We start from the raw sequence: 11,266 nt of genomic DNA, 5'->3' as shown, positions 1-11,266 counted from the left end.
ATGTGCCTGGTGTTGTGTGTGGGTGAGACCAGAGTGAGAGTGGACCTGCAACAGCCTCTGAGACCTCGGGCGCCTAAGCGCTGTGATGGAGGAGAGTCAGGGAAGGTTCCTCTTAGCCCCACAACCCTGCGGTTTATCTCCCAGGTAGGGACCAACACACAACTGTTTATATAAGAATGCTACTCACAAAATATTTTATGAAAAAAGTGCTCTCAGTTCACTCAGCTGCTGTCTGTCTTTGCTCTTAGCTGCTGTCCTTCCATATTGACTCCATCAACGTGATGGTGTTAAACCTAGCCCTGTCAGAGTCTCTATGGTACATGACCACCTCAAGTATTGACCTACTGCTCGCCCAGAGTAAACTGCCTAATACTCGGGCCCAGAGTCAAATATTTGCATATTATTAGTAGATTTGGATAGAAAACACTCTGAAGTTTCTAAAACTGTTTGAATGATGTCTGTGAGTATAACAGAACTCATATGGCATGCAAAAACCTGAGAAAAATCCAACCAGGAAGTGGGAAATCTGAGAATTGTAGTTCTTCTTTTGAATCCCTATCGAAACTACAGTGTCTGTGGGGTCACGTTGCACTTCCTAAGGCTTCCATTGGCTGTCAACAGCCTTTAGAAACGTGTTTCATCCTTCTTCTGTTACTGGGCAGAAAATAGGAGCTCAGTCAATGAGTGGACTGCCTGGGACCAGTGAGTTGTTTACTGCGCAGGCACGTTTGGTGCGCCGCTCCTTCTTTTTCCTCTGTAATGAATACGCTTTTGTCCGGTTGGAATATTATCGACGTTTTATGTTAAAAAGACCCTAAGGATTGATTGTAAACAACGTTTGACATGTTTCTACGAACGGTAATGGAACTATTTGACTTTTCGTGTCTGGATTTATGATCGCGCGTTATGCCTTTGGATAGTGATCTGAACGCACGAACAAAACTGAGGTATTTGGACATAAATATGGAGTATTTCTAACCAAAATAAAATTTCTTGTGGAAGTAGGAGTCCTAGGAGTGCATTCTGACGAAGATCAGCAAAGGTAAGAGAATATTTATAATACTAATTCTGAGTTTAGTTGACCCCAGAACTTGGCGGGTATCTGTATAGCTTGCTTTGATGGCTGAGCTATGTACTCAGAATATTGAAAAATGTGCTTTCTCCGTAAAGCTATTTTAAAATCTGACACAGCGTTTGCATTAAGGAGAAGTATATCTATAATTCTTTCAATAACTGTTGTACATTTTATCAACGTTTATGATGAGTATTTTTGTAAATTGATGTGCTCATTCACCGGAAGTTTTGGTGGGAATACATTTTCTGAACATCACGCCCCAATGTAAAATGGGGTTTTTGGATATAAATATGAACTTTATCGAGCAAAACATACATGAATTGTGTAACATGAAGTCCTATGAGTGCCATCTGATGAAGATCATCAAAGGTTGGTGAATATTTTAGCTGTATTTTTGGTTTTTGTGATGCATGTCCTTGCTTGGAAAATGTCTGTGGTTTTTCTTGTGAAGTTTATGTCCTAACGTAATCTAATTTTATGCTTTCGCCGTAAAGCCTTTTTGAAATCGGACAATGTGGTCAGATTAACGAGGAGTTTATCTTTAAAATGGTGTAAAATAGTTGATTTTTTGAGAAAATGAAATTATGAGATGGGACGTCTCAGGGACGTCTGGCGGAGACGTCCCTGAGCCTGGTGCTGTCTGGGGAGGTCAGCCTTCCAGAGCTGCGTCCAGGCCGACTGGCCCTGTGTGTGAGAACACTGCTGGCTACTGCTTCCACCTCCTCCTCTGGAGAGCACTCTCTCTGCAGACAGTGAGAAAGGGCAATGGGTTGCGTCCCAATGGCACCTTATTCCCTATGTAGTGCACTACTTTAGGGAGAAATGTGCCATTTGAGACGCAGACATGGTGTTATTGTATGGTTGTTGTGAGGTCATTTTGAGAACCATTCGGAGATGCATTATTCACAACCACTTCTGTCTGTCATTTTCTTTTAGAATGTGAAAAGGGTGAGTTTTTCCAGACTGAAGCAGTGGAGCAGTTTCATCAGCTGGTGCCCCAGAAGGTCAATGTGGAGTTTGAGAATACTAGTATAACCCTGTCCATGCACAGCCAGAAAAGGTCAGTCATAGGGCATGGCGTTAGTATGAATTATATTTTATGTGTTGGTTTGTGTTTCTGTTATTCCATTTTCTTCTTCCTTTGACTGTATATCTGAATCATCCAGACACTTGAACTGGACACTAAAGTCTCTGAAGGTGGGATACAGACGTGAGGACGAGCAGCTGTCGCTCAGGAGCTTCACCCCTGAGATGAGCTTCCCTCAGAGCAGCCTGGAGCTACTTCTGGAGGGTGAGTGGAGAGCTTGGCACCAGAAAGAAGTGTCACAAATGGCTATCTATTTCCTACATAGTGCACTATATAGGGAATAGGTTGCCATTTGTGATGTAGCCATAGAGGAGGGGACGAGAGGGTCTGGGAGGGTGGGGAAAATATCCATTCCTTGTTTGTGTATCATCAGATGGGCTTCTCCTCTCCCAGAGCAGACAGAGAATCCTTTGCCTTAACACCCTCAGGACTGTCTTGCAAGTGAGTGGTGTGGATTTGATTGATATGGTTACTAGTTTTCATAGTTGCATTGCATCATCATAGCTCTTTGCAAATATGTTTGACATTTGATCTCTTGTAAGAAATAAGTTTGTTCTGAAGTCTCCTGCTTATCTCCCACTCATGTCCCCAGGTGACATCAGTGGACATTTCAGGGTCAGTCACAGTCAACAACTGCATCATCCACTACCGTCACTAGGAGTTCTCCCATTGGCTAGACCTGTTTCCATGGGAACAGCTTATTCATCGGAAAACAGCTCATAGAAAGAGGTATGAGCATTTTCAACTGACAAACCAGACTGGAGAATGTCAAGCACACCAGTTGATTGCTTGAAACAGATGTAAAGACAATATCCAACAACATGCATTACTAACCTGACCCTATAACATGGTTTCTTTGTGATATTAACACTCTAATCCTCATGTTTCTGTTGTATCTGGTGGTATATTGTGGTGTGGAGTATTTGCATACCCTCCCGTCCTACAGGAACTTCCCCCATCTGGACGCCCCAGTGATGATCAGCTCCTCAGTGTCCAATGTCAATGTGTCTGTCCAGCTGGGAGACACCCCTCCCTTCGCCCTGGGCTTCATCTCAGTCAGCACAGGTACAGCACAACACACACTCACACAGGGCATGGTCAAAATATACTCCCGTTGCATTAAAGGTCAAGAATATGTTGTTGTGGGAACACAAAGTTTAGTCTTGCCTGGATAGGATTGACAGGAATGCCAATGAACAGCAGTGGGTATTTTTCTTCAGTTCATTCTGCTTTCAACATTGCAGTGGTTTCAGGAAGTCATGGTGCTAGAGCTGTTAAATCAACCCTTTCCAAACATACCAGGCCCTGATAGATTAGATAAGTCATCAGAAGTGTTTTTGTAAGGCACAGTCAGCTTTTTACTGTTCTGTAACACATGAACTACAATAACTTTATTCTTCTATATATGGTAATCAAATGCAATATCCATTTACATCACAGAATCATCACACACCTACACATAGTGAGTAGAGTTAAAGTTGCATCCCAAAGTGTAGTAATGTGACTTGTGATCTTCAGTAGATCTGAATATGTCATGTATAATGTAGCGATGCAGCACGTCCTGGACATCAGCACAAATGCAGAGAGCTTTCATTTCCAGAATGTTCACCGCCACCTCTCTCTGTCCTTGGAACACTTCTGGTGGAGGGTGGGCCAGGATCCCCACATGCAGCAGGCCCCCCCACCCCCCCTGGCAAACACGTGTGGGGGGAAGCCCTCATCCTCGACTCCCTTACACTGCAGGTAAGGCAGGCATACAAGGTAGGCAATAACTATTTAGGGTTACACACTCACTACTCCCCATGGTTTCAGCTGGGTTCCAATGATGTGATGAAGATCACCAAAATCAGGCTACAGGAATTCCTTACTTTTCTGAAATTACCATCTATTCATAAATCGTTGAAATTGACCTCTAAACCACGGGTCAAACTCATTCAACCGAGGGCCGAGTGTCTGCGGGTTTTCACTTCTCCCTTGTACTTGATTGATGACATAAGGTCACTAATTAGTAAGGAACTCTCCTCACCTGGTTGTCTACGTCTTCATCGAAAGGAAAAACCTAAAACCCCCACACACTATGCTCTCCATGGAATGAGTTTGACACCCCTGCTCTAAAAATACCCTTCTTTTCCTGTATTGACCTGATGATCACAGCCCTGATTTAGTATTTGACCAATACTACACCAGCCATTGTTATCTTTACTGTCTCTGTCACCCCAGGGGAGCTTCAACAAGTCCCAGAGTGAGTCCAGTAGCCATTCTGAGAGTGTGAGTGTGGAGTCCAGTGTGAGGGGCCTACAGCTGGAGGTGTCAGACCAGTGCCCTATGCCTGTCCCGCCTACTGTCCCTCTGTAACCTGGACAGCTGCAGGAAGCTGGAGGCCTCAGAGCAGCCAGATGTGGTGCCTGTACCTGTCCTTGTTGTTGGGACAACCTCCCCCAGTCATGGTGTCTTTTATTTTAAGATTGAGTGTAACCTGGAGGATGTCAATGTGTTCACACTCTCCAATGTAGCAGGTAAGTTAAATGGGAAGTGCTGTTTAGTGTGCATCCAAAATGGCACCCTATCCCCTATATAGTTCACTACAGCCCTATGGCCCCTGGTCAAAATTAGTGCACTATATAGGGCAGGGGTACTCAATTCATTCCGTACGAGGTCCGGAGCCTGCATGTTTTCTGCACCTGGTGTCCTAGTTCTAAATCACTCTCTGATTAAAGGGGAACAATGAAAAAATGCAGTGGCACTGGCTTCCAGTCCAGAGTTGAGTTTGAGGGCAATAGGGTGCCATTTTGGATGGACCCTTTAATATCCATCTCTGACTAGGCCTACATTGAGTATGGTAATTGGCTCCTGTGTTGTGCTAGGAGCTGTGTCTTTGCGGCTGGACACAGTGAAGGCCCAAGACTCGGCGGAAAGCTCCACGGTGTCTGTCCAGGGTGTGTGTGTGTCTGTGGTGAAGGCTCTCACAGAGACCATTGAGCCCTGCTGTCCTTCAGCCCAAACCCCCAACCCTATCCTCAGCCTCTCCATCCTGGCCGTCTGCTACCACGTCACCACTGGGAACGTGGAGGTAGGTTACAATTACTCATCCTACCGTCAGTCCATCAGGCTTATCAGTCCTATTCCTTCTTCTTGATTGACAGTGTTATTCAGATAAGTTCGCATGCATCGTTCTCTTCCCTTGTGCAGGTCCAGTGTCAAGAGGAGCTGACAGTGCAGTGGATGCCATCAGACCACATTTTTGTATCACCACGTGACAGAGAGCCAGGGTTGCTGGAATACTCTGTGTGACTCTCTAGGCCTGACAGAGAAAAGAGATGACGAGAGTTTAGCAGATCCACCAGAGAGTGGATTTACTAAGACTTCTCCAGCCCACAGCAGGGTCAAGGACCTGTCTGTGTGTTTAGAACTGGGCGGAACCCGCTTCACAGCCCAGGTGACGGAGCACAACTACCTTCTGCTGCACACACACGCCCTGTCCCTCTCCACTCACTCCGGCTCCATGAACATCCGCTCACCCCACATGTTTCTCAACTTCGACGGCAACAACATATTCTCCTTCAAGGGCTTGGAGGTCCAGACGCACCCAGGCCCTGGACCAACGCCACCTCTTTCCCTTCCTCTCCACCCAACACAACCGTGTCTGGGTGTTCACCTGCCTCTGCCTGGCTGTGGAGTTCCCCTACCAGTACAACTTCTCCAACTCCTTTGACAAGTTCATCAGCGTTCAGAAGTGGCTCAGACCAGACCCCAGGCCTCCAGCCAGGCCTTCAGCATCTGCCCCCAGATCTGGTCTTCAAGATCAGATAGTTCTCCTTCGTCTTCCTGGACGACGTGTTTGAGATCAAGCTAAGGGACAACTACGAGCTGATGAAGGACGAGAGCAAGGAGAGCTCCAAGAGGCTCCAGCTGCTGGACAAGAAGGTGGCTGACCAACGGAAGCAGCACGGAGAACTGCTGCCTGCCAGGAAGATAGAAGAGCTGTATACGTCTCTAGAGCGCAAACACATAGAGATCTACATCCAGCGCTCCCGTCGCCTCTACTCCAACACGCCCATGAGGAAGTCTCTTCTGACCTGGACAGTGTCCGACCTGGAGCTGGTGGCCCTGGCCGACCAGTCCCTCCACGGGCCGCAGCAAGTCCGCGAGCAGCTGAGGGACGTCGACGGAGTCAGCCCCTTCCCCAGAGAAGGGCTCCCCCAGGTAGTCCAGTGGTGCCGGGCAATCAAGTTCAACCTCACTGCCTTCTTGGGTGAGTGATGGGGTTGTGTCCCAAATGGAACCCAATTACCTTTTATAGTACACTACATTTGACCACTGCTCCGTACCTTAATTATTTATATTGATAATATTATCGTTATATTTAATCAAAATTATTTTTTCCCCCTTTGCCAGTGAGAATATGGGACTATCCTCGTTACCTGTTTGAGATCCGGGACTGGGCGCTGTCAGGCCGTCTGATCGGGACCGAGCAGGACGGGCAGGGCCGGGCTCGCCGCAGGCAGATGCTGCCACTAGGCCAGCCATGGGGAGATGAAACCGTCCACAGGAACATGCTGCCACTCAAGTTCTACTGCGATTTCAAATGTGAGTCAGGTGTTTCAATGAAGCACGAACCTCAAGGCGATCCTCATTTTTTGTGATCAACATTTGTATTTTCATCAGTCAGCAATAGACACATATCGGACGATCACATACAGTGCATTTGGAAAGTATTCAGACCCCTTCACTTTTTCCACATTTTGTTACGTTAAAGCGTTGCGTTATTCTAAAATGGATTCAAATAAAATAAAAAAATCCTCATCAATCTACACACAATACCCCATAATGACAAAGCGAGAACAGGTTTTTACAAGTATTCAGGCCCTTTGCTATGAGACTCAATTGAGGTCAGGTGCATTCTGTTTCCATTGATCGTCCTTGATATGTTTCTACAACTTGATTGGAGTCCACCTGATTGAATGTGGTTTGGAAAGGCACACACCTGTCCTATATAAGGTCCTACAGTTGACAGTGCATGTCAGAGCAAAAAACAAACCATGAGGTCGAAGGAATTGTCCGTAGTGCTCCGAGACAGGATTGTGTTGAAGCACAGATTTGGGGAAGGGTAACAAAACATTTCTGCAGCACTGAAGTTCCCCAAGAACACAGTGGCCTTCATCATTCTTAAATGGAAGAAGTTTGGAACCCCCAAGACTATTCCCAGAGCTGGTCAGGGCAGTGACCCCAAAAAAAAAAAACAATGGTCACTCTGACAGCGCTCCAGAATTCCTCTGTGGAGATGAGATAACCTTCCAGATGGACAACCATCTCTGCAACACTCCACCAATCAGACCTGAGTGGTAGAGTGGCCAGATGGAAGCCACTCCTCAGTAAAAGGCACATGACAGCCCACTTGGATTTTGCCAAAAGGCACCTAAAGGACTCTGACCAAGAGAAACAAGATTATCTGGTCTAATGAAACCAAGATTGAACTCTTTGGCCTGAATGCCAAGCGTCACGTCGGGAGGAAACCTGGCACCATCCCTACGATGAAGCATGGTGGTGGCAGCATCATGCTGTGGGGATGTTTTTTCAGCAACGGACTGAGAGACTAGTCAGGATTGAGGGAAAGTTAAACGGTCCAAAGTCTTACTTACTTACCAGGCTTACTTACTTACCAGTTATTGATGTGCAACAGTTATGCTTTACTATATATATATGTTCACTTGCCCTCAAGTCTCCATCGATGCTCTACATGTTGACCAGCCTGAAATCCACACCTGTCTCCACCCAACCAATCAATATTAGTTTCCATTGTCTGCCAACTCTTGTGTGGTATTCAGTAGGTAGTTGCTGTGTCACCCCTGGTGTCTATTAAAAGCCTGGGTCTAGTGTGACCTTGAGGGCTGTGTGAGAGTGTGCATCCCACATGGCATCCTATTCCCTAAATTGTGCACTATGGGCCCTGGTCAAAAGTAGTGCACAATAAAGGGGATAGGGTGCCATTTTCTAAAGTACAGGAGTGTAGGGAGTGGTAGTCGTTCAGAGGCCGTAGTGGTGCTGCTGCTGTCTTGAACTCTCATCCATACGGGTTTTTCTTCCTGGCACTGGTTCTGCTGATTGCAGCTAGTTCAAAGAAGGGTGTAATAACTTGCAATTACTGTGATATGTGGTTGTTTTTCCTACTAAACTTAGTTGAGTGCACTGACTGTAATCGCTCTGGATAAAAGCATCTTCTACATCAGGGGTGTCAAATTCAATCAGGGCCATATTGAAAAAACAACAAATTTGCAGCCAGACATTGTCTACTATTTTAATTTTTTACTTTTTTAAATTATTATTTTACAAAAAATAAAACGCGCGTACAACTGCGACTCAAACTGGCCATTGTTTTTATTTGGAGAAAAAAAAACATATGGGCCTGATGGCCCTTTTTTATAATGTCCACTTATGTATACATAGGATTCCTTAAACAGTGGTTTGCAAAAGTATTCACCCCTCCTGTCATTTTTCATATTTTGTTGCCTTACAACCTGGAATTCAAATGGATTTTTTGGGGGGGGTTGTATCATTTGATTTACACAACATGCCTACCACTTTGAAGATGCAAAATACTTTTTGTTATGACACAAACAAGAAATAAGACAAAAAAACAGAACTTGAAGGTGCATAACTATTCACAAAGTCAATACTTTGTAGAGACACCTTTTGCAGCAATTACAGCTTCAAGTTTCTTGGGGTATGTCTATAAGCTTGGCACATCTAGCCACTGGGATTTTTGCCCATTCTTCAAGCCAAAACTGCTCCAGCTCCTTCAGGTTGGATGGGTTCCAGTGGCGTACAGCAATATTTAAGTCATACCACAGATTCTCAATTGGATTGAGGTCTGGGCTTTGACTAGGCCATTCCAAGACATTTAAATGTTTCCCCTTAAACCACTCAAGTGTTGCTTTAGCAGTATGCTTTTGTCATTGTCCTGCTGGAAGGTGAACCTCTGTCCCAGTCTCAAATCTCTGGAAGACTGAAACAGGTTTCCTTCAAGAATTTCCCTGTATTTAGCGCCATCAATCATTCCTTCAATTCTGACCAGTTTTCCAGTCCCTGCTGATGGAAAAACATCCCCACAGCATGATGCTGCCACCACCATGCTTCACTGTGGTGACTGTTCTCGAGGGTGATGAGAGGTGTTGGGTTTGCACCAGACAGTGCGCCAGACAAAGCTCAGTTTTAGTCTAATCTGACCAGAGTACCTTCTTCCATATGTTTGGGGAGTCTCCCGCATACCTTTTGGCAACACCAAACGTGTTTGCTTATTTTTTTTCTTTAAGCAATGGCTTTTTTCTGGCCACTCTTCCGTAAAGCCCAGCTTTGTGGAGTGTATGGCTTAAAGTGGTCCTATGGACAGATACTCCAATCTCCGCTGTGGAGCTTTGCAGCTCCTTAAGGGTTATCTTTGGTCTCTTTGTTGCCTCTCTGAATAATGCGCTCCTTGCCTGGTCTGTGAGTTTTGGTGGGCAGCCGTCTCTTGGCAGGTTCGTTGTGGTGCCATATTCTTGCCATTTAAAAAAAATAATAATGGATTTAATGGTGCTCCGTAATTATCCAGTCTGATAAACAGGGGGGGGGTGTAATTATCCAGTCTGATAAACAATCTACCCGACCGCTCGGAGGCGTCCGCTTGGTTCTAAAGCACACCGTTGCCTCGTTTTGTATTACATTCCAATGATAACTGGGGGGGACAAAAATGCAATTTCAGAATGTGGGGTGGACATGACCCCAGTGAAAGTTGCGTCCCTGCAACTTTGCCAACTAGCTACATCTGCTGGTGTAATTGGCTTGTTGTTTCACAAGTACTTCCCAACTTTCTCGCAAAAGTTGGGGGGAGCGGGGGACAGATATCATAGGTCACTTCAGAAAATATGAAATAACATATGGTTCAAGAACTCCTTTCCCCAGATTTTGTGTTAAACTTTCTTAGTGTCCAACAAGCTTTCTCTGACCTTAACCTTGTTCTGAATACCTCCAAAACAAAAGGTAATGTGGTTTGGTAAGAAGAATGCCCCTCTCCTCACGGGTGATTACTACCTCTGAGGGTTTAGAGCTTGAGGTAGTCACTTCATACAAGTACTTGGGAGTATGGCTAGACGGTACACTGTCCTTCTCTCAGTACATATCAAAGCTACAAGCTAAGGTTAAATCAAGACTTGGTTTCCTCTATCGTAATCGCTCCTCTTTCACCCCAGCTGCCAAACTAACCCTGATTCAGATGACCATCCTACCCATGCTAGATTACGGAGACGTAATTTATAGATCGGCAGGTAAGAGTGCTCTCGAGCGGGTAGATGTTCTTCACCATTCGGCCATCAGATTTGCCACCAATACTCCTTATAGGACACATCACTGCACTCTATACTCCTCTGTAAACTGGTCATCTCTGTATACCTGTCACAAGACCCACTGGTTGATGCTTATTTATAAAACCCTCTTATTCCTCACTCCCCCCTATCTGAGATATCTACTGCAGCCCACATCCTCCACATACATCACCCATTCTGCCAGTCACATTCTGTTAAAGGTCCCTAAAGCACACATCCCTGGGTCGCTCCTCTTTTCAGTTCACTGCAGCAAGTGACTGGAACAAGCCGCAAAAAACACTCAAACTGGACAGTTCTCTCTCTTCATTCAAAGACTCAATCATGGACACTCATACTGACAGTTGTGGCTGCTTCGCATGATGTATTGTTGTCTCTACCTTCTTGACCTTTGCTGTTGTCTGTGCCCAATAATAATTGTAAAAAAATGTTTGCTGCTGCCATGCTGTTGTGGTCTTAGTTCTCTTTATGTAGTGTTGTGGTGTCTCTTTATCGTGATGTTTATTTTGTCCTATATTGTTAAAATGTTTTATTTTTAATCCTTTTGGTAGGCCGTCATTGTAAATAAGAATGTGTTCTTAGAGGTTAAATAAATAAATAAATATTGTCTATTGATGGGAAAAGGAAAAGGCGAGAAATATATAGGACATACGAATGAAGTCAACTATACATAGTTCTATATTGTGACATAAAAATAGCTTTAGGCAGGGATTGGCATTTTGGTAGCTTGGAACATCATGATGGTAGAAG

The 11,266-nt window shown here is 45.0% G+C and overlaps 1 pseudogene across 1 annotated transcript; it reads left to right on the top strand.

Annotated features, from left to right (window-relative positions):
• Nucleotides 1-11,127, top strand: LOC106581075 (bridge-like lipid transfer protein family member 2; annotated as a pseudogene). Its single transcript, XR_014381790.1, has 13 exons — nucleotides 1-144; nucleotides 249-357; nucleotides 2,012-2,135; nucleotides 2,242-2,366; nucleotides 2,536-2,603; nucleotides 2,755-2,891; nucleotides 3,007-3,227; nucleotides 3,710-3,905; nucleotides 4,383-4,678; nucleotides 5,027-5,232; nucleotides 5,352-5,375; nucleotides 5,669-6,414; nucleotides 6,558-11,127. The product of XR_014381790.1 is annotated as a bridge-like lipid transfer protein family member 2 (transcript).
• Nucleotides 11,128-11,266: the final 139 nt, after the last annotated feature.

The sequence above is a fragment of the Salmo salar genome, chromosome 20, assembly GCF_965601325.2.
Source record: "Salmo salar chromosome 20, fSalSal1, whole genome shotgun sequence".
NCBI classification, from domain to species: Eukaryota; Metazoa; Chordata; class Actinopteri; order Salmoniformes; family Salmonidae; genus Salmo; species Salmo salar.
This window is presented reverse-complemented; position numbering and strand designations above follow the sequence as displayed.